The 26,542-nt window shown below is 41.8% G+C and overlaps 1 protein-coding gene across 2 annotated transcripts in view; it reads left to right on the plus strand.

Annotated features, from left to right (window-relative positions):
* The first annotated feature begins 15,550 nt into the window (after window positions 1-15,550).
* Window positions 15,551-26,542, plus strand: part of mapre2 (microtubule-associated protein, RP/EB family, member 2) — a 72,729-nt gene continuing 61,737 nt past the window's right edge. The window contains exon 1 of one of the 2 annotated variants that reach the window (XM_063063212.1): window positions 15,551-15,899. The gene's annotated coding sequence lies outside the window, so the exon portion shown is untranslated. Of the gene's footprint in view, window positions 15,900-16,131; window positions 16,343-26,542 lie in introns of those variants that run through there. The other variant, XM_063063203.1, reaches the window with a different exon arrangement.

A 26,542-nucleotide genomic window follows, 5' to 3' on the forward strand; every position in this document is an offset into this window, starting at 1 on the left:
ATCTTGACCACTGCCTTGACTTGCTTCCTCTGGATCGGATATAGAGGTGTGATTCTACTGGCTTCCACTGCCTTGATAAAGGCACCTATTTCAGGTGGTGAATATAGAAACCCATTCCTGTTGGGGTTCTCAAAAGGCTTTAATTGAAGGCAAAGCTGGGGTGGAGTTTTTTCTCCCGTCAAATCCCACAAGAATTTTACATTTTCAAATACCTCACAGATGTTTAAAAAGTTAAAATTAAAGTCAATGGTAAAAAAATATTATTTAGAACAAAATAAGTATTTATTTAGAGATACCGTATGGTCACAAGCCCTTCCAACCTAACGAGCCCTCTCCACCCAATTAGACCCATGTGGCCAATTAAGCTACCAACCTGTATATCTTTGAGGTGTGAGAGGAAACTGGGGCACTTGGAGGAAACCCACACAGTTATGAAGAAAACATACAAACTACTTACAGACAGCAATGAGAATCGAACTTGAGTTGCTGGTGGTGTAAAGCATTACACTCGCTGCTATGCTACCATGCCAACCAAATTAAACACATGAAACAAAACATTAAACTGAATTTTGAAAGTGGGTTGGCATCCCCTTTACCACCTGACAGGAATCAGTTTCGTCCAGTTGTCAGCATATTTATTCCAATGAGGCCGAGGAGTTCAACTGCAACCATGGAAGACTGGTCCATATCCCAGATGAAGATAAAGTGATCCTCCTAGATGAATCCAAGGCCAGGTTGTGAAAAGATGCAGCTCTTTGGCAAGATGTAGATTCCATCAAGGAAAGAATAGGAAACATTAGCTCCACTGGAGTCCTCTTGAGCACAGCCCTGGCGTTGTTAAATCTCAGTTTTGTTGGAGGATACGCACATCACCAGATGGTAAGACCGAACTAATACCTCATGTTATTTGACCATTGAATGAAGAGAATGCAAAGTTCTCTACATCACCTGTGCTATGCTAGCACTGGTGACACTGGGTCTAATCAACTCTGATCTCAATCAACCTGGCCACAAAGCAGAAATGTTGCTGTAGGAAAATCAGTATTGGAGCTCTCAAAAACCTCATAAGGTTAGCTCTTCTTGAACTGCTTCACACACAACTTCAGCTGACAAAAACCACCAATTATTCTGTCCAGAAGCCCAGAATAATTGGCACATATAGCTTATCTACCAAAGAGAAATAGGATTGGATTGATAGTAATGACCAGGAGATTGAAAGCTAATTACAAATACAAGACTCCTGGAATGGAAATTTCAGCATCACTCATGGGAAAAACAAGAGATTCACAGACATGTGCAGAGTTGTTATGTGCAGAGCCAAAAGAGATGGGGGAGATTTTGAACAATTCCTTTTCTTCGGTATTCACTAAGGAGAAGGATATTGAATTGTGTAAGGTAAGGGAAACAAGAAGGGTAGTTATGGAAACTATGATGATTAAAGAAGAGGAAGTACTGGCGCTTTTAAGGAATATAAAAGTGGATAAGTCTCCAGGTCTGGTCAGGATATTCCCTCGGACCTTGAGGGAAGTTAGTGTGGAAATAGCAGGGGCTCTGATAGAAATACGTCAAATGTCATTAGAAACCGGGATAGTGCTGGAGCATTGGCGTATTGCTCATGATGTTCCATTGTTTAAAAAGGGTTCTAAGAGTAAACTTAGCAATTATCGGCCTGTGAGTTTGACGTCAGTGGTGGGTAAATTGATGGAAAATATTCTTAGAGATGGTATATATAATTATCTGGATAGACAGGGTCTGATTAGGAACAGTCAACGTGGATTTCTGCGTGGAAGGTCATGTTTGACAAATCTTATTGAATTTTTTGATGAAGTTACTAGGAAAGTTGACAAGGGTAAAGCAGTGGATGTTGTCTGTATGGACTTCAGTAAGGCCTTTGACAAGGTTCCACACGGAAGGTTAGTTAGGAAGGTTTAACCGTTAGGTATTAATATCAAAGTAGTAAAATGGATTCAGCAGTGGCTGGATGGGAGACGCCAGAGAGTAGTGGTAGATATCTGTGTGTCAGATTGGAGGACATACATGGTAAATGGTAGGGCATTGAAGAATGCAGTAGAACAGAGGGATCTAGGAATAATGGTGCATAGTTCCCTGAAGGTGGAATCTCATGTGGATAGGGTGGTGAAGAAAGCTTTTGGTATGCTGGCCTTTATTAATCAGAGCATTGAGTATAGGAGTTGGGATGTAATGTTGAAATTGTATAAGGCATTGGTAAGGCCAAATTTGGAGTACTGTGTACAGTGCTGGCACTGAATTATAGGAAAGATGTCAATAAAATTGAGAGAGTACAGAGGAGATTTACTAGAATGTTCTGACACGTCTATCCACGACCTCCTCTACTGTAAAGATGAAGCCACACTCAGGTTGGAGGAACAACACCTTATATTCCATCTGGGTAGCCTCCAACCTGATGGCATGAACATTGACTTCTCTAACTTCCTCTAATGCCCACCTCCCCCTTGTACCCCATCCATTATTTATTTATATACACTTTTTTTTTCTCCCTCTGTCCCTCTCACTATACCCTTTGCCCATCCTCTGGGCTTTTTCCCCCCCTCCTTTTCTTTCTCCCTAGGCCTCCTGTCCCATGATCCTCTCATATCCCTTTTGCCAATCAACTGTCCAGCTCTTGGCTCCATCCCTCCCCCTCCTGTCTTCTCCTATCATTTCTGATCTCCCCCTTCCCCTCCCACTTTCAAGTCTCTTACTAGCTCTTCTTCCAGTTAGTCCTGATGAAGGGTCTGGGCCCGAAACGTCGACTGTACCTCTTCCAATAGATGCTGCCTGGCCTGCTGCGTTCACCGGCAGCTTTTATGTGTGTTGCTTGAAATTCCAGCTTCTGCAGATTTCCTCGTGTTTACCAGAATGTTGCCTGGGTTTCATCTCCTAAGTTAGAGAGAAAGGTTGAACTAGTTAGGACTTTATTCTTTGGAGCGTAGAAGGTTGAGGGGGGACTTGATAGAGGTATTTAAAATTATGAGGGGGATAGATAGAGTTGACGTGGTTAGGCTTTTTCCATTGAGAGTGGGGGAGATTCAAACAAGAGGACATGAGTTGAGAGTTAAAGGGCGAAAGTTTAAGGGTAACATGAGGGGGAACTTTACTCAGAGAGTGGTAGCTGTGTGGAACGAGCTTCCAGCAGAAGTGGTTGAGGCAGGTTTGATGTTGTCATTTAAAGTTAAATTGGATAGATATATGGACAGGAAAGGAATGGAGGGGTATGGACTGAGTACAGGTCGGTGGGACTAGGGGAGGGTAAGAGTTTGGCACGGACTAGAAGGGCCGCGATGGCCTGTTTCCGTGCTGTAATTGTTACATGGTTATAGGGTTACATCACAAGGGCAGCTATAACAGAAAATCCATGACTTAGTCACATATGGTAGGTGAAAAGCATGCAGAGAGTTCAACAACTTTTGACTATTATTATGTATGAGAGTCCATCAGTAGTGTCAGAGGCAACTACAGCCTAAACACCACCCCACTGAAAGCCAAAAATAAAGGTGAACTTATCGAAGACAGAAAGGAAATCAATACCTTTTGGAAGGAATGCTTTGAAGACCACCTGAACCACAGCTCTGACCTTGCGTCTCCTTATATCCATCCGACAGCATTTTATTCAGATTGGATTCTCCAGCAGTTCTGACTGATAAAAAATCAAAAGGGTTATATCCAAAATAAAAAACAAGCCCTTGGAAGTTCTAAAAACCTCTTCATCTGGGAAGAGGAATGGCTCTCTGCACGGCTTTAGACCATCTGGACAACACAAACACCTACGTCAGGATGCTGTTCATCAACTGTAGCTCAGCATTTAATACCATCATTACCACAATCCTGATTGAGAAGTTGCAGAACCTGGGCCTCTGTACCTCCCTCTGCAATTGGATCCTCGACTTCCTAACTGGAAGATCACAATCTGTGCAGATTGGTGATAACATATCCTCCTTGCTGACGATCAACACGGGCGCACCTCAGGGGTGTGTGCTTAGCCCACTGCTCTTCAATCTATATACACATGACTGTGTGGCTAGGCGTAGCTCAAATAACATCTATAAATTTGCTGATGATACAACCATTGTTGGTAGAATCTCAGGTGGTGACAAGAGGGTGTACAGGAGTGAGATATGCCAACTACTGGAGTGGTGCCGCAGCAACAACCTGGCAATTGAAGTCAGTAAGATGAAAGAACTGATTGTGGATTTCAGGAAGGGTAAGATGAAGGAACACACACCATTCCTCATAGAGAGATCAGAAGTGGAGAGATTGAACAGCTTCAAGTTCCTGGGTGTCAAGTTCTCTGAGGATCTAACCTGGTCCCAACGTGTCGATGTAGTTATAAGGAAAGCAAGACAGTGGCTATAATTTATTAGGAGTTTGAAGAGATTTGGCATGTCAACAAATACACTCAAAAACTTCTATAGATGTACCATGGAGAGCATTCTGACAGACTGCATCACTGTCTAGTATGGAGGGACTACTGGCACAGGACTGAAAGAAGCTGCAGAAGGTTGTAAATCTAGTCAGCTCCATCTTGGGTACTAGCCTACAAAGTACCCAGGACATCTTCAAGGAGTGGTGTCGCAGAAAGGCAGCGTTCATTATTAAGGACCTCCAGCATCCAGGCCATGCCCTTTTCTCACTGTTACCATCAGGTAGGAGATACAGAAGCCTGAAGGCACACACTCAGTGATTCAGGAACAGCTTCTTCCCCTCTGCCATCCGATTCCTAAATGGACATTGAATCTTTGGACACTACCTCACTATTTTTTTAATATACATTATTTCTGTTTTTCCACTTTTTTAAATCTATTCAATATACGTAATTGATTTACTTTATTTTTTTCTCTGCTAGATTATGTATTGCATTGACCTGCTGCTGCTAAGTTAACAAATTTCACGTCACATGCCAGTGATAATAAACCTGATTCTGATTTGATTCTTCCTCAATTATTTCTTCCCAGTGGATGCGCAACTCCTTCCTGAATCCTAGTGTGGATTAGTTTCTCTAGAAGCAAAATTGCGTGGAAAAGAATCGACACTGTACATTTTTTTTTTAAATCTGACTCAAAACTTTGACTCCATCTGCTAGGAGGGACAATGGATCATTGTCCTCAAATTTAACTGTCCACAGAAACTTGGCTCTGTTTTATGTTTGCTTCATAGAATCATAAAGTCATAGAGCACTACAGCACAAAAACAGACCCACCAGCCCCTTAGGCTGTGCCAAACTGTTATTCTTCCTAGTGCCATCAACCTGCTTCTGTACTATAGCCCTCCATACTCCCCCCATCCTTACACTTACCCAAACTTCTCTTAAGTATTGCAATCAAACTCACGTCCACGACTTCCATTGCCACCTCCTTCCACATTTGCACCACACTCTGAAGAAAATTCTTCAAACGTTTCCCTCATTTTACCCTTAACCTATGATCTTGAGTTCTAGTCTTGCCCAACCTCAATGTATAAAGCCTGCTTGCATTTACCGTAAATATACCCCTCATAATTATGTATACCTCTCTCAAATCTCTCCTCATTCTCCCTGGTTCCAGGAAATAAAAACCTAACCTAATCATGCTTTCCCTGTAACTCAGATCTTCAAGTTTGGGCAACATCTTTCTAAATTTTCTCTGTACCGTACTCTTTCAATCTTATTGTTATAGTTCCTGTAGCTAGGAAAGATTATGATAGTAAGTAGGCCATAATATAAACCAGTAGATCCAAAGTGGATCCAATCTCAGTGAAAACCATTTTCAAACAACACCTGAATTGCCATTCACCTGACAATGTTCTTGAAATTCGTATCACTACTGTTTCAGTATTCAGGCAGCAGTATGTAACCAACACTTGCATATGAACATGTATGTGTCAAGTCTTCATGAACTTCATCGGTTCACTTAAGTATAGAAGATAGACCAAGATTCCCCCATCAACTTGTTCCTGCTATACATCAACATACGCTAACAATAATGTTTCATGAAAGAAATTCAGGAAAACATTGACCACTTCTCTTACCCTGGGAGCTACTACACTGCAAGGACATGTATTTTTGGCAAAATCCACTATTGCCTTCAAAGTATCAGAATGGCCTTTGGATGATTGAAGAAAAAGCTGTTTGAAGATAAGACCTTGAAACTGATACTAAACTCACGATCCACCAGGTAGCAGTGATCCCTGCTCTCCTGTAATGTTTCTGAGATCTGACTGTACACCGTAGGCACTGAAAATTTACTGCCAACTCTGTTTCCTTAAAATCCTCTAAATACGTTAGTAGTATAAGTGAACCAATTGCATGATCTGCCCCATTCAGTAGGCTACTTTGTTCACATGTACAAACCAGAGTTCTAATCAGGTATTCTGTTCCAGGCTCTGTCACAGGAAGAGATTACCAGAGGAAAAGATTCAAGAATTTACTCAAAGCTTTCTTGGAGAAAACTGCAACATACACATTGGCTTCTGGAAATCCCGTCCCATGATGCTCAAAATGGAAAAGGAGCATTTGGGATGGCACTGAGAACCTCATGTCCATGTGTTAGGAACACACATAAATCCAGTGTAAACAGCAAAAGAAGTGCAAAAAGTACCTGGCTATCTGGTATCTCATCTCATTTATCAAACAGTTTGTGGTTTCCACATTTGCTTCCTTAGCCACATCGGAACTCAAAGAATTGTAATGGGGGCAAGTCATGCTCAATCTCTAAGGACTGACTAAAAGAAAGAATGTGACTCCTTTGCATACGGGCCTAAAATATCTATTAATATTAAGGTGTTTGTAAATTCTACACCAAGTCAGACATGGCATTTAATACAAGCAGTATTACTCGTGAATCCTTGCAACATATGGATCCAGCAATGGGGTGCAGTGACAGCTGACACTCAATTGCTCTCAGACTTTGTTATTGACAGTATGAATGAAGTTATCAGATTGTAACCTTCAGCTCCAGCTAGGCAGACTTGCCCTACTGCAATGAGAATCAGGTTTAATATCACTGGCATATGTCATTGTTGTTTTGTGGCTGTGATACACTTTTTAAAAAAATATGAATTAGAATAAGAAAAATACACATATATATTCAAAGATTCAAAGTACATTTATTATCAATGAATGTATAAATTATACTACCTTGAGATTTGTCTGCTTACAGTTAGCCACAAAGCAAGAAATCTGAAAGGACCCAATCGAAAAAAGTAACAATAGACAATAGGTGCAGGAGTCAGCCATTAACCACTAACCACCAATGCACAATGCATATGTGTGTGTGTGTGTGTATGTATATATATATATAAATAAAATAGATTAAATAAGTAGTGCAAGAAGAGAACAAAGAAAAGAGGTAGTATATATGGGTTCATTGTCCATTCAGAAATCTGATGGCAGAGGGGAAGAAGCTGTTCCTAAAATGTTGAGTATGTGCCTTCAAGCTTCTGTACCTCCTCCTTGATGGTAGCAATGAGGAGAGAGTATGTCCTGGGTGATAGGGTCCCGAATGATGGATGCCCCCATTTTGAGGCAGTGCCTTTGAAGATGTCCTTGATGCTGGAGAGGTGATTGCCCATGATAGAACTGACTGAGTTTGCAACTCTCTGCATCTTTATCCGACCCTGTGCAATGGCAGATTGATGTAACCAGTTAGAATGCTCTCCATGGTACTTCTGTAGAAACTTGTGAGAGCCTTTGGTGACATACGAAAGCTCCTCAAACTCCTAATGAAATGCAGCTGCTATTGTGTCTTATTTGTAATTGCATCAATATGTTAGGCCCAGGATAGATCCCAGAGATCTTCAGGGACTTAAAACTGCCCACCCTTTCCATTGCTGATCTCTCAGTGAGGATTGATGTGTATTCCCTCTACTTCCCCTACCTGAATTCAACAATCAAATCATTGGTCTTTCTGAAATTGAGTACAAGGTTGTTGTTGTGATGCCATTCAACCAGCTGATCTCACTATCTCACCCCTGTATACCTCCTCATCACCATCTGAAATTCTGCCAACTCTAGTTGTGTCATTGGCAAATTTATAGACGGTGTTTGAGATGTGCCTCACCACAATGTCATGGGAGTAGAGAGGGTAGAGCGGTGGGCTAAGCAGTGATCCTTGAGGTACACGATATTGATTGTCGGTGAGGAGATGTTATTTCTGATCTGCACTGATAGTGGTCTCACAATGATCCATTTGCAGAGGGTGGTACAGAGGCCCAGGTTTTGGTGCCTGTGATTAGCACCGAGAGTATGATGATGTTGAACACTGAGCTATAATCAATAAACTGCAGATAGATGTAGGTATTACTATTGTCAAGGAAAGTTGAGTGGAGGGCCAGGGAGATTGCATTCCACTGTAGACCTATTATGGCAATAGGCAAATTGCAGTAGGTCCAGGTCCTTGCTTAAGCAGGAGTTGATTCTGACCATGAAAAAACTTAGATCAGCTCCAATCATCAGAAATAACATCTCCTCACTATCATCCAGTAGAACTTACATCCATTGTGATGAAGTGCTTTGAAGGGTTGGTAATGAAATATATCAACTCCTGCCTGGGGAGAAACATGGATCCACTCCAATTTGCCTACTGTTACAATAGGTCCACAGCATATGCCATTTCATGTGCATGTATCAGGATGTTCTTCATTGACTACAGCTCAGCATGTAATACAATCCTTACCTCAAAACTAGTCAATAAGCTTCAAGACCTTGGCCTCAATGCCTCCTTGTGCAATTGGATCCTTGATTTCCTCACTTGCAGACCCGAATCAGTTTGGATTGGCATAAACATCTCCACCACAATCTCCATCAGTACAGGTGCACCACAGGGCTGTGATGGATATTCGCTTCTCTCTCATTTTTGCTAAGCTTGCTTTCTAAATAGCAGCTGCCATTTGAAAGGTCACAACTTGATTTGGTGTCCACCCACAACTTGCATGCAACATCCCCTGCAATGAAGGCAATTGAAAGTGAATTAAGAAATGTACTGGATGATACCACAAGAGTCTCCATGCCAAACACCATGAACCATTCCCCAACAGAAGACAAACTGGTGTTGGTGCCAACCTCTGAGTCTTTGGTTGGAAAACAATATTGAACCGCGGAAGGATCATGCTGCTCAGAGTGAAAATGATGAAAGTAGTGGTCCGACTACAACAGTTTTATAGGCAACATATCTGAGAAATCTTTTGACATGTTAATTAGGCAGTTACTTGCAAAATGTGGCTTGGCTTTAAGCTCAAAGAGAGTTCAAGGAGCTTCAGGAGAGTTGCAAACATTCGGCTTTTGTAAGTATAAAGAACCAGAATCTACACGGTATGTATTAAGGTTATTGCATGAACTTAAAGTGGCAGACAAAATGTTGCTTGTTAAAGTAGATGCACATACTAAAGCCCAGCTGGATGAGTGGAAGGCCAAACAGAAAGGAGTCAATGAAAATACAAAAACAGAGGATTCATCAGATGATGTTATGGATGCAGGACCCAACACTAGAGATCAGATCGTAAAGGGAGCAAGATGCATAAACTAGAAGAAGAAAAAGAAGGGAAGAGATGGAGAGAGAGAGAGAGAGAGAGAGAGAATGTGAATGAGAAAGAAAGGTGTGAAAGAGAGAAGGAACTAAGAAAGAAAAAGAAAGGGATCAAAGTAGATTCAGAGAGAGAAAAGAAGACGAAAGATGTCCAGAGCTGTCAGAACCACTTCCTGCAGTCTCAGAGTCAACTCCTACAACCACCATGAAGGATGCCCGAGAACCTGAAATTGTTTCACAGCTGCAAGTCTCGCAGATCAAGCGGAGTGTTCCCCCTTGTCAGGAAAGGCATTATCCCACAAGGGTAGGAAATAATCCACAATTTAATCTTTAAGCCTGAATGGGACAATTTTAAATTTACTATGGTTCGGATGTCTGTATATAGTAGTTGCACCAGATAACATACTGTGCAGATTGTTGCGATGCATTTTCCATTGAGTTGGAGTTTATAGCTAAGCAGGGAGGAGTTTTGTGTATTTAATATTTCATTAATACGAGGGGTGATTGATAAGTTCATGGCCTAAGGTAGAAGGAGTCAATTTTAGAAAACCTAGCACATTTATTTTTCAACATAGTCCTCTCCTACATTTACACACTTAGTCCAGCGGTCGTGGAGCATACGGATCTTAGACCTCCAGAAAATGTCCACAGATGGGCGATTGATAAGTTCGTGGCCTAAGGTAGAAGGAGATGAGTTATACAGCTCTCGTTATATGCACATGCAGGTCAACTCTTTGAGTGATTATGCAGAAAGTTTGAAGTTAATAACTCAACTCCTTCTACCTTAGGCCACAAACTTATCAATCACCCCTGACGAGTTATTAACTTCAAACTTTCCGCATCATCACTCAAGGAGTTGAACTGCATGTGCATGTAACAAGAGCTGTATAACTCATCTCCTTCTACCTTAGACCACGGACTTATCAATCACCCCTGCTGTGGACACTTTCTGGAGGTCCAAGATCCGTATGTTCCACGACCGCTGGACTAAGTGTGTAAATGTAGGAGGGGACTATGTTGAAAAATAAATGTGCGGGGTTTTCTAAAATTGACTCCTTCTACCTTGGGTCACGAACTTATCAATCAGCCTTCGTATTTGGGTGATCTTGTGTGTGTGTATATATATAGTTTGATTAAGTATTCTTGTTTGTTTAAATAAGTAATTACAGGTTATATGTATAAATATGTTAATTGAATACATCATCACTATACCATGTGATATTTGCGCACCTCGCTTTAACTAAAGACAAAGCCACACCCGCATTCCTGGAGTCCAATGTCTTCTTTGAATTAACAATGTTTTGATCTTACAAAACATAACAATTCCCACATCCTATGGACTCACTTTCAAGGACTCTTCATCTCATGTTCTCTATATTTATTGCTTTTTTTTCTTTTGAATTTGCATAGTCTGTTGTCTTTTGCACATTGGTTGTTTGTCTGTTCTGTTGGGTGTGGTTTTTCATTGATTCTATTGTGTTTCTTGGATTTGCAGTGTATACCAGCAAGTTAATTTATCTCAGGGTTGTATATGGTGACATCTGCAGTGCATGTACTTTGAACTTTGACCAACCTCTCAAAGCACTTCATCACAGTAGATGTGAATGCAACTGGCAATAGTCTTCAAAGGTTTCAAAGGTACATTTAATATCAGAGAAATGTATACAACATGCATCCCAAAATTCTTTTTCTTCGCAAACATCCATGAAAACAGAGGAATGCCCCAAAGAATGAATGACAGTTAAATGTTAGAACCCCAAAGCCCCCCCAGCTTCCCCCTCCCCCTCACAAGCAGCAGCAAAGGCAATACCCACCCCCCCCACCAGCTAAAAAGCATCGGCACCCCCCACTAAGCACTCAGGCGTACAGCAAAGAATCAATAAAGACACAGACTTGCAGTACCCCAAAGATTACTCGTTCACCTGGTAATTCAACATACCACAGGCTCTCTCTCCCTAATAAGGGGAAAAAAAGATGTCCCCGTTTCACAACGAGAGGGGAGACATAACAAACAACTCGCTGATTTACGATATTAAAAGTCTGTTGCATTGCTTCTTCCGAGCTCTGTGCCCAAAGAACTCAGGTCTCTAGGCACACAGCCAGTAGCCAGCTCGCTGCTTTCAATTTCCATCTCCCACGACACACCAATTTCCTGCAGCGACACTGACTTCAAGTCTGCCTGCCTCCAGAGCCACAAAATCCTGGGACCCTGAAGTCTTCTTGGCAGCGCACCGTGTTCTTTTGGGCACTGATATGATTGTCACCCTTTTGAAGCAGGTGGGAAACTCGAAATGCAGCAGTGGGAGCTTGAAGATGTCCTTGAACATTCCTGCCAGTTGATTGGCACAGATTTTCAGTGCCCTATCAGGTACACCATCAGGATCTGATGCCTTGCCAGGGTTCACCCTCATGAAAGACATTTTGATGTCAGCCTCCGAGACAGAGATTGTAGGGTTACTGGATGCTGCAGGCATTTGCACAGGTGTAGATTTATTCTCCCTTTCAAAGCTTACATTAAAGGTGTTGATCTCATCTGAGAGTGAACCATCGCAGCCATTCACGATGTTAGGTTTCACTTTGTAGGCTTGCAGACACTGCCAGAGCTGGTGCGTATCCAAATTCCATCTCTAACTTCAATCGCAATTGTTTATTCGCTCTTAAAATAGCCTTCTGTAGGTCATACCTGGTCTTCTTGTATTGTTTTGGATCACCGGTCATGAACAGCACAGATCTATCCCTCAGCCAGACCATGAATCTTCTGGTTCAGGCTTTTGGTTTGGGTATGCCCAATATGATCTTGAAGGCACACATTCATCCACATAGGTGTGGATGAAGTTGGTGACAGCTGTGGCGTAGTCATTCAGATTCGAAGATGGAAGTCCTGAATTTTATACAGCCCACTGACTCAAAGCAGTCCTCTAAGAGTTCCTCCACCTCCCATGACCATACCTTCTTGGTCCTCACCACTGGTGCTGCCGTCTTCAGTCACTGGGAGTAGAAGTACAGTCAGGTGGTAAAATGGGTGACACTTGACTGCTAGATTGCCGATGTTGGGTGAGCAGAACTGTCACGTCTGTGCACTATGATCAGTTAATCATGAAGTATACTCCACCTCTTCTAGCTTTAAAAGACTCAGCTGTCCTATCTTTGCGGTGAATGATGAAGCCCTTAGGCAGCCGTACTGCATCTGGAATGGCGGGCGGTGAGTCATTGTTCTGTGAAGCAAAATACACCACAGTCCGTGATTTCCCAATGTTCATTCTGTATTGGTGAGATTAAGTCACAATACAATTACCACAGCAATGGCAGGAAAGCATATCTAACTTTATTCATACATATTTTAATTCCAAGATTTTGATAAAACTCCTTTTCTTGGTGTTTGCATTATTTAATTTCTTAGTAATATACCATAGATGGAGATGAATAGGAGTCCCATGAAGACCAGTGTTCATATTATGACCTTGTTGGCTTTATTAATGAAAACCACTCCTGAGGTAATGATCTTCAAACAAAAGATCCTCAATCAATCAAAAGCTATGCTGACAATTGAAGACAATATTAATTTCAGCACTGATGTGCAGTTAGCCAGGATGTGACTCCCAAGGTATGAGACGTGGTCCTTGTTGCCCAGAATCTTGCCATTGAGGGTCATAGAGTTCTGCAGCATAGACAAGGTTGCTTCAGCCTACTATATCTATGCTGTACTTTGTACCTATGCACATTAATCCCATTAGGTCTGTAGTCTTAGCCTTGGCAACTAAAATACCCGTCTAGGTGCTTTTTTAAATACTGTGACAATATTTGCCTCCAGTACCCCTTCAAACAGTGCATTCAAGGTTCCAGGTATCCTACTGAGGAAAAACATCCCCTTTGTATCCCCTCTAAACATATCACCTTAAACTTCTTCAACACCCCCAACATGGGATTTACCCTATCATGTGAATGCTTTTGTTATAAAAATAAATAAAATTGGCTTAAATCTGGCATTGTGAAGGTGGAGACTTTACAAAGCGTTGAAGATGGTTGTGAATGCTTGAGCCTTGTGTTGCTACTTCATTACAACTTTAAAAAATGAAAACATCTTACACATTCCCCCCAAACTTCTCTTTCTGCACTCCAAAGGAGTTTTTTTTTCTGTTACTGCCTGGTTCATATTTTCATCTCCAGCTTCACCACTCCCCTTCTCAAGGCACTTTGTCATGAAAACACATGAGATGCACTATCCTGGGAACCAAATTCTCCTTCCGAGTGAAATTGAAACTCACTTGAACTCCATCCAATTCAGGGCATAGTATTTGGGTCTCGTGAGGTAGTTTCCTTTATGTTGGATAAAACAATGACGGACTACCATCATTCGGTCTGCCTGGGTGACCCTGAACATACAGTTGCCTGTCACTTTGATCCACATCCACATTATGTCCCTTCTGTCTTTGGCCTGTTACACTGTTCCATCAAAGGCTCAAATATAGTTCTGCTTCTGTCCACCACCATCACTGGACAATTTCAGATCATTCACCTTTCCCTGGTCTGTCAGAATTGATCAGCCCTGATGAAATAGCTGGGTGGCCTGCGTCTGTGGGATAGGAACAGGCTTTTTAGTTCAATGATCTTTGAGGTTGAGGGCTGCTGGTATTAGTATTGTTTCTCCCTCTACGAATGCTATCTGGGCCTGCTCCATCTATCCTTTATTATTTCCAACATTTGTTTTTTTTTGTTATATATTTCAGGTTCTAGACAGTTCTGAAGTAACTCATATAAGAGAAAATTTCTAGGAGCTGGAAATCCAAGCAACACACACAAAATGCTGGAGGAACTCAGCAGGCCAGGCAGCATCTATAAAAAAGAGTAGGGTCGACGTTTCAGGAACTCATTTTTTGTTTCCCTCTCCACAGATGTTGCCTGAGCTAAAGGTCTTCCCCAGCATTCTCTTTTATTACATGTTTCGACCAACTACGGTGTTCTGCTTTAGCGGGATTTTTGTTCTCCTTCAGCTCCTCTATTCAGATTTACTGGCAGTGAAAAGCACTCTTCACCCACTCTCAGCCAGTGCCAACCTGTGGAGCTCTTCTCTATCACAGACATTTCCTTTGTTCTCTGCTGCTTAAAAACCGTCTGTGTTCTTGGTTTTTCCATTCTGAGAAAAGGTCAGCCTGAAACGTTTCTAACAACTACGTTTTTCTCCCAATATATTCTGCTTGACGTGCTAAATGTTCCAAGCAATTTTTGTTTCCATTTTAGCAAAAGAACTAATCGATTGACTCTTCGTTCATTACAAACATCTTCCATTCTATCTCCATCTCAATGTAGCTTATAACCCATAATTTCGTTCAAAGAAAATGAAAGAAACGTCAGGACATATTTTAATGCACCAATGCTGTATTGTAATACAGATTTACTTGCCAGCGCCGTAATTTTGTTTCTTCAATTCCTTAAATTTCTAGAACAATGCCGGAGGGTAACAATGCAGTTTGTAATGAATTTAAACAGGGCTGGTCTTGGTTAACTTAAAATTTATTGATTTTTATGACTACTTATGGAATATTACGATGATAATTTAAATAGTGGTGTGGGCGAGGCTCGCTGTGAATAATTAAACAGAGCTTTATTATGCAATGGAAAACCTATTCGTAATCAGAATCTTTAAATCCGAATATAGAGTCTTGATATAATAGTGGATGCGTATCCATATTCGAGCATTTTTTATTATTTAATAGACGAATGCAATAGTGATGCGATTAATCGCAGTTTCTGAGATGGTCAGTACATTTTTAAAAATCGTTCTGAGGCTTTCAATTTTATACTGCGTGTGTACTTCCAAAATGTAACCTTTGTTTTCGCGATGTTCACGCATAAGCAACAAAGGGTGAGGAACAAGGCGTTTCTTGCCCGCAGCTCATTATACCAGAGGCGAGGGGAGATCATCGTGAAGCTGCGAGCATCCTGCAGCACTGGGGGATACATCATGTGACGTTGCTCACATTCGGAGTGGCTGCACGTGAGGGTGGGGAGGTCCGCGAGCTGCAATGGGAATTGCCAGGGAAACGGCGCGGGCGAGCGGCATTCGGTGGGCGCCCGCTGCTTCCAGTGCTCGCCTTGGGCAAACCCAGCGAGAGGGGCGCTATCCCAACACATACACACACTTCACTACAGCACAGGCTTACTAACGTCCCGAGACAGCCTCATCAAACTATTAAAGCCACTCTGAAGAAGTGGAAACATCGTTTGAATATATGTCGACTTTTTCCAACCCGTCAACGCAGTAAATTGTACACAAGTCCGAGCAATTCAATAAAAGGCCCCGCCTCCTCTCAGTTAAAACCGGTTTTTGAAAGGAGTTCTCTATCCCAGGGAAGCACTGGTGCGAGATTTACACGCAAAACAGTAAGTAAAATTCGGTGTCAGCGTGCATTAATGGGTGCCTGGCCGGGTTACAGGGCGCAGTGTAGCCCCGGACGGTTGGAAACGCCAGGTAGTATCAGTGTGTGCCCTGCACGACACTTGTCTTCGGGCCCGGCTGCTTTGTCATTCAGGAGGTGGGTGTCAGAAGCTCTCGGGAGAGTTGCAGCCGATGTTTACTGGCAGCTGCTGCTCGCCTGACAGCGGCAGTGGGAGGGAGGTTTCAGAAGGAAACGCAAACAACTCGTGTTGGCTACCAAAAGGACACAAAGGCTGAGTCGTGGATTGTGCGTTTACTGCACTTCAAAATGCAAAAATGTTTTAAAAAGATCTCTACAACCTACCCGTCCGGGTATCACAAGTGTCAACTGTGCATTTGAGGTTTGCGCGTCAGTGCGAGGGGTTACGGCGAGTGGAAACTCATAAAAGTAAGTGTAAAACACATCAAAGGACTTCCATTTGAATCTTATCACTTTATTTGGATTTGGACACTTTAAATATTTTAGCCCAAAGTTTAGAGCAAGTTTCTCTCATTGAAGGATGTTATGGTTGGACCACCCTTCAAATGAATTGGGTCCGTTCAATATTTTTTGATTTGAATTAACTACTGGAGTTTTGTGAGGTGCCATACTAAAGAAAGACATTGTTATACAACAGGAGACCCAAGAGACTGCAGATGTTGGAATTTGAAGCAACGTACAAGATGCTGCAGAAACGCAGCAGATCAGGCAGTATTTCTGGAGGAAAATGTTATTGGACCTCATCTGGACTAGTCATTTGTGGACATCAGCTGTGCACTTTTCATAGAGGTGGAAGAGATTTAGCTAGTTATGACGCTTAACCTGTTGAGTTCCTCCAGTATCTTGTGCATTGTATTGTTATACAACAGTTTGATTGTGAACATTTTGCAGTTCTCATTTTAGTATTTCTTATTTTAGATAAACTGATTACCAATGCTTAAAATCATAATATGACACTTCATGACTGAATGAAATGTTTGGTCTGTTCATAGACAGTTGAGAACTGGTAGTCATATGAATCCCTTTGTGTCTTGTGTATCTCCCAGGTTGCTTGTGAATTTTCATTCAGATTCCATTTTCATTTTTGAGAGATGGAGTTCTTTAAAAACAGTTTTGTTTTGAACTGACAAGATTGTGTATATCCCCTCCCTATTATTATGCAAAAGTGCCATTAAGAAAAAGAACATCTTACATAAACGGGTACATCCATAGTAACAAAGTAATGAAACCAAAGTTACAAAAGTGATTGAAAATTTTGTTTGAAAACCCCTACTGTGAATTAGATAGATTACTTGCTTTTTAAATAATCACAATATGATAAGCACTTCTGGTGTAGGGCTTCTGGATTACCTTGTGTACCAAAACTGTTAGTGCAACCTATTTGACTTTATAATTACTATTCATGGATAGAAATTCATCAAGATAATTGAGGAAAAATACTGGCACCAACGCAGAGGAAGAAAACCAAAAGGGGCAGTCTAAAACCTTGTTTAGAGGCAAGTTTGGGGGAGGAGTGTATTTGCAGAGGAAGAGGAGATTCCAGATATGGACCTTGATGAAAGAAGGCATAGTTGTTTTTTTTATTATTATTATTATTATTGGCAATCGTACCAAGATACAGTTAGACCATGGAGCTGAGGCTGGTTCCCATGATGTATTGAGCTGTGTCCACAATTCTCTGTAGTTTCTTGCAGACACTGGCAGGCAGTTGTCATACCTAGTCATTATGCATCCAGATAGGAAGCTTTCTTTAGTGCATTGATAAAGATTGGTAAGAACTTATGGGGATATGACAAATTTCTTTAGCCCTTGAGGAAGCAGAGATAATGGTGAACTTTATTGACCAAGGGGTATACGTGGTTGGACCAGGACAGGTTATTGGTGATGTTAACTCGTAAGTGCTCTCGACCCTCTTAACTTTATCACTATTAATGTAAACAGGAGCACTTATCACCCCTTTCCTAAAGTCAATGACCAGCTCTTTTGTTGTGCCGACACTGACAGATAAGTTGTTATCATGACACCATGCCATCAGGTATCCTCCTTGAACCCCAATTCATCATTATATGAGATATGACGCACCATGGTAGAATCATTTGCAAACTTGCAAATCAGATTACAGCAGAATATGTCTATGCAGTCATGAGTATACAGGGAGTGCAATTGGGGACTGAGGATATAACGTTGTGGAGCACCAGTCTGAGAATAATCATGATGGAGGTGTTGCTGTCCATTCTTACTGATTGTGATCTGTTGGTCAGGAAATCAAGGATCCAGTTGCAATGGGAAATGTTGAGTCCCAGGTCTAGGAGTTTGGTGATAAACTTGCTTGGAATTATAGTATTGAAGGCAGAGCTTTATCAATAAACAATAGTCATCTTTACTGTCCAGATGCTCCAGAGATGACTGTAGTTCCAGGGAGATGTTGTCTGTTGTAGACTGTTGAATTTATGAATTACAGTGGGTTGAGGTCCTCTGTAAAGCTGATGTGTGCCTTGAGCAACCTATCAAAGCACTGTGATGATGGAAGTTAGAGTCACTGGGTGGAAGTCATTAAACTATATTACCTTGTTCTTCTTAGGTCCTGGGACGATAGTGATCTTAGTAAAGTAGGTGGGAACAGGCAGAGATTAAAAATGTCTGCAAATACTCTGACAGCTGATCTGCACAGCATCTAAGAACGTGGCCAGGGACACCATCTTGGTCAAGTGCTTTCTTTAGGTTCACTCTCTGGAAGACTGATCTTGCGTCTGCAATGGTGACTGTGTGTTCAGTGGCATCGTAGGCTTTTGGGATGGGTGGTGACATTCGGTTCAAAATGTGCATAGAATGAGGAAAGCTGCCAATCTCATTTTGTAGCCTTTAGCTCATGTAAACCCTGCTGCGACTGATGGCTGGTTTGGGACTTGACTTTGGAGTTGTATTCTCTCTTGACATCTCTGATAGCTTTATGAAGGTTGTGTCATGGTTTCTTGTAAAGGTCAGTGTCACCTGGTTTGAATGTTGCAGTCATAGACTTCATTAGGGAATGGATCTCACAGTTCATCGATGGTGTCTGGTTTAGGAACACCTGGATTATCCTCTTTGATACACAGTCCTCAGTATGTTTGCTGATAAAGTCTGTGATGATGATAACATACTTATGTTAGGTGGCAGCAATGTCTTTGAATGTAGACTAATCTGTCAACTCAAAGCAGTGATGTAGAAGCTCATCTCTTTCCTCAGAGAAGCACTGAATGAGTTTCTGTACTGGATTCCTATATTTCAGCTTCTGTTTGTACACAGGGAGAAGGAACACAGCCTAGTGGTCTGATTTACCAAAGTGTGGAAGGGGAGCGGGGGACAGTAGAATGTGTCTCTGTCATCGTCTTTGGTTGGGTTGCAATGGTCAAGGGTGTTTGAGCCCCTGGTGGGACAGGAGACATACTAGTAGTGCTTTGTTAATGCACTCTTGAAGTTGGCCTGGTTGAAGTCACTGACAAAGATGGATAAGGGTCTTGGGTATCCTGTTTCGAGGCTGTTGACCACACGAGTATAGTTCATTGAGTGCATGTTTTGCATCTGTCTGAAGTGGTACCTAGACTGCTGTCTGGATAGCTGAATTGAATTCCTATGGCTGATAGCATGGGCGACACCACTGCTAGAAATTCCAAACTTGCAAGAACTATCATGTCCAAGCACCATGAGGAGTTGATTAAGAAGCAGATCCCCTAGGAGACAATGGAGGGGATTTTGAAGGCTCTGGCAGAAATATTCAAATTTTCTCCAATCACAGAAGAGATACCAGGTGAATGCGGTACATTGAAGGTGGTACTTAAGAGGAACAAGTCGGACGTGATGATATCCAGTGAGTCTAATACCAGTGCCAGGAAATTTAGAAAATATTTCTGAGGGATGAAATTAATCAGTACTTACAAAGGTAGCAATTGATCAGGGATATACATGTGTCTTTATTGTGATGTTCTAAAACTGATTTTTGAGGAGGTTTGTCAGTCAGGGTAGTTTACATGAACTTCAATAAGGCCTATGGCAGGGAGGCTAGTTCAAAGGTGAGATCCAGGGGATCCAGGAAATATCAGTAAGTTGGATGAAAAAAATCGCCGTTATTGATGGTGTGGAAGGTAGTCTTTGGCCATTGGACATCTGGTAAATGAACAGAGAAATGGAAGATGGAATTAATTTTCAAAAAGGTGAGGTGTTGCATTTTAGGAGGACTTGAAAGATGCATACAGTAAGTAGGATCCTTAGAAATACTGAGGAGCAGAGAGACCAGGTACAAGTTCAAGAACCCCTGAAGGCAGCAGCACAAGTAATTAAGATATTTCAGAAGGCAATGCAGTGCATTTGTCTTTATATCTGAGGCACAGAACATAAGGGCCAAATGTTGTAATGTAACTACGTCAAACATTGATTCGAGCATATGCCTTCTGCAGTTATGTCACCATATCATTACAATAATGATTTTCATGGAGAGGATGCAGAGGAGATTGATGGGGATGTTGTCTGGAATGGAGTGTTTCAGCAATGAGGAGAGGTTGAAGAGGTTTGATTTGTTCTTTGGAATGGAGAAGGCTAAGGAGGGCCTATTTTTTTTATAAAAAATGATTCAGAATATAAATCAGGAGGAATCTTCCCCCTACCAGGTGTATCTATAGCCAAGACGGCACAGGGTTAAGATAAAGGGTTGGAATTTTAGAGTGGAGTTTAATAAAAATTATGGGTATCACAGTGGTATGGCTAATGGAGCTGCTCCTTTATACCCCAGATCCCATTCTGATATTCTCTGTGTGAAGTTTGTAACTGTCTCTGACCAGATGGGTTTGCTCCAATTTCCACCCACAATCCAAAGATGCATGACTGATAGTTTCTTAAGACCATAAGGCAAAGGAGCAGAATTTGGCCTTTTGAGTTTGCTCTGTCACTACAAATTGCATTAGTGTGCAGGAAAGTGATAGGATCTGGTCTGGACATTTGGAATTTGGGGAGAATAGAACACAGAAACATTTATGGGGGAGTGGGAATGCTTTCAAAACCAACATAGAGTCATGAACTGAGTGCCTTTTTCTATCTTGTATGGAAACACGGGAAGAATATTTTTAACCAGAGGATGAGTGCAATCTGGAACATGCTGCCTGAGGGGATGGTAGGAGTGGGTGCTCTCGTAACATGAAGAAGGACATTTAGAATACCATTGTAACAAAATCTATGGGCCAAATGATAGAATTGTGTATAATTTGTAGACCATGAGTGGAGATATTAGTGTTTGAACACCTACTTCATATCTGCAGATGACATGATCATTGCAGGCATTCTTGGGAGCTCTGAGGAGAGAGAAATGGAAAAGTTATTGGTGGAACTTCTCTGGTCTCCTTTCATGAGTTTCATGAATTATCAAACACAGACTGAAGTGTGAAACCTTAAAGAAGGTGTGGGGGGGGGCGGGGGAGGTGGGGAAGAATCAGTTGGATCATCAGCCCAATTCCAACTCTTTGAAAGAATTGTCCAGTTTAATCCCACACCCAAGCCTTTTCTCATTTTACATCTTTACATTGCAATTTAATTCTCTTCATGTACAAGTGTTGCTGCTACTTGAAAATTTCTATGAATGTGATAGGATTCTATCACTCTCCTGCACATCAAGGCAATCAGTAGTGGCAGAACAGACTTGATGGGCTGAATGGCCTAATTCTGCACTTTTAAGATGTGCTACACTTAATTTGCTGGAGGAACTCAGCAAGTCAGGAAGCATCTATGAAAATGAATACAGTCAATGTTTCAGACCAAGACCTTTCATTAGTAATCAGATGACACTTTTAAATGACAGCTCAAATCCCATGTGTTTAACCTTGCTTTTAAATAACTTTTTGCCTTTCATTTTCATATTTGCACTTTATCCCATTGTAAAGCAATTTGAACAACATAGTTTGTATGAAAAGTGCTGAATAAATAAGGTGGTGTTATTATTACAGTCAACACTGAGGTGTCCAAATTTTTGTTTGAGTCATTTTCAGACTTGAGTAGAAAACTCTGGCTGAAACGTTGTGGTACTTGATGTACCAGTATATGGAAGACCTGGATAGCTTAATAATACCAAACAGTGAATGATGCTTATTTGATATATTTTGGTTAAATTCTGTCACACAGATTGGAGAAAATGCAGAAATTGAATTAAAACAGAGGGTTAAAATTTGGTGTTAGCTAAATGGCTCATCTGACTTGTCTGAATATTGAACAGTGCAGTGTGTCCCTCTTTCTCCAGGAGGATGATTATTAAGTTTCAATGGTTACAGATTGTATATTTTCCCCTTCCTTTACTGTTCTCAAACCCACTTTATATTATAAGCGTTCTCATTCAACCCCAGACATAAACTGAATTGCCCCCTCTCATCCCAGCTCTGCATCTCTCCTCTTTTCCCACCACTCTGCCCCTCTGACCCTCAACACAAGAGCCCCCCAGGGCTGTGTCCTAAGCCCCTTCCTTTAATCTCTGTCTTCCCATGACTGCGTCGCCACCCACAGCTTCAATCTGCTAATTAAATTTGCAGATGATACACTGATTGGCCTTATCTCAAATAATAACGAGGCAGCCTACAGAGAAGAAGTTATTAATTTATGCTGACACAATTGTATTTCTAAGCTATCTTGACTGTTCTGTTGTATATCTTGCTGTACATACTATTTATTACAATTACTATAAATTGCACATTGCACATTCAGACAGAGACTGAACATAAAGATTTTTACTCATGTATGTGAAGGATGTAAGAATTAAAGTTAATTCAATTCAATTGAATCTACTCACTCCTATCACACCGTCAATTACTTTAATTCTTACTTCACTACTTTCTCTTACTCTACTGTCTATGTAGCTGAGAAATTGATGAAGAAGAGCTTATTGTTTCATATGACTTCTGCGACTACTGAAAAGTCATTTATTGGAACTAATATAGTTTTTTCCTTAAGGTTGTCCTAGCCAGGGGAGGTAGTAGGGATAAACTTCTACTATCTATTAAATGCTCCCAGTGGTGTGTATCTCAAATAGCCTCTGACACCAAGTCTAGCTCCTGGCCTTCACGTGTTGTTTAGCTACTAAAGCTGTTGGAAGCATTTCTACTGACAGGGGAAGGGACAAAGGTGGGTTACTGGCACCTTAAAACTGGTCATTTTGGGCAAATAGGGCTCGGTCAGCCTTAGTTGGCAGCTTAACTAGGAGGAGGAAAACTGATCTCAATCCTCTGCTGCCTTCCCCATTCATGGGGAAGGCTTCAGGAGTAAATCCTGAGGGGAAAAATTTGGAATTGGAGTCCCTTAGGGATTCATACGTTGAGTTCAAAGCTAACTGACAATTCCTGTGATGCTGCTGGTGCCAAACTGTATCAGTCTCTGCTTTTCCTTTGGATTCATCAGCTGCGGGGAGAGGTGGAGCCTGCTGCCTGGGCAACAGCTTGCTGTTATTGTCCTTCTTTGGATTGCGAATCATGTAGACTGGTAGCATGCAATATCCATGGTTGACCCTGACCAATGGAGGGCCTCAACAATATTGGCCAATATTAGAGTTGCCCAGAGTTCGTCGTTTGGTTGCTTTAGGTCTGTTGTGTATATGTACTGTATACTTGGATGACAGAACCAAGTACAATATCACCAACTCTGAAATAGAACAGTTCAATATTTTTTCAAGAAATAATAAAGTAGCAATACATTTTTCTGCAACACTCACAACATGCTGCAGGAACTCAGCAGGTCGGGCAGCATCCGTGGAAAAGATCGGTTGACGTTTCGGGCCGGAACCCTTCGTCAGGACTGTAGGGGGAAGGGGCAGAGGCCCTATAAAGAAGGTGGGGGGAGGGTGGGAAGGAGAAGGCTGGTAGGTTCCAGGTGAAAAACCAGTAAGGGGAAAGATAAAGGGGTGGGGGAGGGGAAGCAGGGAGGTGATAGGCAGGAAAGGTGAAGAAAGAATAGGGGAAAACACAATGGGTAGTAGAAGGAGGCGGAACCAAGAGGGAGGTGGTAGGCAGCTGGGGAAGGGGGCAGAGTGACATAGGGATAGGGGAAGGGAGGGGGAGGGAATTTATATACTTGGTATGAACATAGAATTCTCCAACTTCCAGTAATTCCCTCCCCCTCCCTTCCTCCACTGACTGAAAGACAGTCTGTAGACTACTTTCTACAAACTGAAAGAGAGTCCTGACGAAGGGTCTTGGCCCGAAAAGTCGACTGTGCTTCTTCCTATGGATGCTGCCTTGTCTGCTGGATTGCACCAGCATTTTCTATGTTTAGGAAATATAGCATTCCCTTCTGCAAACGTTATAATCTAAAACAAAGCACGGCTAAGGGAAGGACCGGTCTGGCAAATAAATGTTCCAGGGTACAAGTACTAGAGATGGCATAGAACTGGATGATAGTGAGGAGGGGGAGTTGCATTTCTGATTAAGGAAAACATCACGATTGTCAGATATGAAATTACTAAGGGATCTTCCAGTGACTACTACCACTAGATATACTTCCAGTGAGGTCTTATGGATGGACCTGAAATGATCACCTTATTGGACTTGTGCAAAAAGCTTAATAATCAACTGAAATTAGCAGAACAAACATAAAGGGGGATTGCAGAAAGTTGCAAGAATAATAGGGTTGTCATAGTATGGATTTAATTTTCCTAATATAGGCTGGGACTGCCATAGTGCTAAAGGCTTGTAGATGGGATGGAATTTAAGTGTGTTGAGGAAAGCTTTCTCATTCAGTATATGGTCTTCCCAGGGAGAAGGCAAAGCTTGGGCAGAGCAGGTTTTTCAAGATGGCACCAGTGTACATCTGTGACTCTGTGGCTGCAGGAAATAAAGTGATTGAGGTGTCGGTTGGGCTGGGATACTCTCGAAGCAGTACCCATAGTACTGTTAGTTTTAAGTTAGTTATGGAAAGGGGTAGACCTGGTCAACAAGATAAAGTTCTAAGTTGTAAGTCGATTAGACAGCGAATTGCAAAAGTTGATTGAGGGAGTTTGTTTGCAGGCAGGCAAAGGGATGTCTGGCAAATGGAGGCTTTTAAAAGTAAGCTATTGAGAGTTCAAGATTTGCATATTCCTGGTAGTATGAAGGGCAATGCTGGTAGGCATAGGAAACCCTGGATAATGAAGGATGTTGAGTTGTTGGGCAAGAAGGAGGCATGGTAACTGTGATACAGGTAGCTGGGATCCAGTGAATCTCTGGAGGGGTATATGGGATGCAGGGGTACACGCAGCGGGAAAATATCAGAAAGGCAAAAAGATAACCTTAGCAAAGAAGATTTGGAGAATCATAAGAGATTTTTATAAGTATACTAATGGGAAAAAGTAAATTGAGAGATAATAGTGTGCCTCAAAACCAAAGTGGATGTCTTTGTGCAGAGCCTCAAGAAATGGGCAACGTCCTCAATGAGTATTTCTGCTGTTTTTACCATGGAAAAAGACATGAAGCTGTCAGACCCTGGGGTAGCCTGCTTTACAGCATAGGAGGTACTGGATGTCTTGAAATGTATGAAGGTAGTTAAATCTCTAAAGCCTAATCAGCTGTATCCAAGAACACTGTGGTAAGCTAGAGAAGAAATTGTGGAGCCCCTCACTGAGATGTGTATTATTTTTGGTGACGTGATTGGAAATGTTGGAAGACTGGTGAGTAGCTAATGTTACGCCGTTAATGTTATATGGTAGGTAAATTATGAGAGGGGATTCTGAAGGATAAGATGTACAAACATCTGGAAAGATAGGAATTGATTCGGGATTTTCAACATGGCTTTGTGCATGGCAGACTGATCTTTTAACCTGCTCCACCTGAATTTAACTCGTCCCTCCTACATAGACCATAATGCTCTATTTTTCTTTCATACATATGCTTATCTGAGTCTTACATGTTCACAACGTATTGGCCTCTACCACCATCCTTGGGAGTGCATTCGAAGCACTTACCAGATTGTGTGTATATAAAAAAAAAACCTACCTCCGACATCATGCTTAAAAATTCCACCACTCACCTTAAAAGGATGTCATCTCGTCCTGCCGCCCTGAGGAGAAAGGTGCTGGCTCTCCTCTCTACCTGTGCTACTTATATTCTTCATCACACCTTTCAAGTCTAATCTGCCTTTGCTTTAAAAAGAAAAGCTGTAGCTAATTGGCCAGGTAGCATCTCTAGGAAGAGGTACAGTCGACCACCTCCCCCTCATACCCCATCAGTTATATATTTTTATACACACATTCTTTCTCTCACTCTCCTTTTTCTCCCTCTGTCCCTCTGACTATACCCCTTGCCCATCCTCTGGGTTCCCACCCCCATCCTTGTCTTTCTCCCCTGGCCTCCTGTCCCATGATCCTCTCATATCCCCTTTGCCAATCACCTGTCCAGCTCTTGGCTCCTTTCCCCCCCCCACATGCATCTTCTCCTATCATTTTGGATCTCCCCCTCCCCCTTCCACTTTCAAATCTCTTACTAACTCTTCCTTCAGTTAGTCCTGACGAAGGGTCTCGGCCCGAAACGTCAACTGTACCTCTTCCTAGAGATGCTGCCTGGCCTGCTGCGTTCACCAGCAACTTTGATGTGTGTTGCTTGAATTTCCATCATCTGCAAAATTTCTGTTGTT

Source organism: Mobula hypostoma, chromosome 1 (genome assembly GCF_963921235.1).
Source record: "Mobula hypostoma chromosome 1, sMobHyp1.1, whole genome shotgun sequence".
Taxonomy (NCBI): domain Eukaryota; kingdom Metazoa; phylum Chordata; class Chondrichthyes; order Myliobatiformes; family Myliobatidae; genus Mobula; species Mobula hypostoma.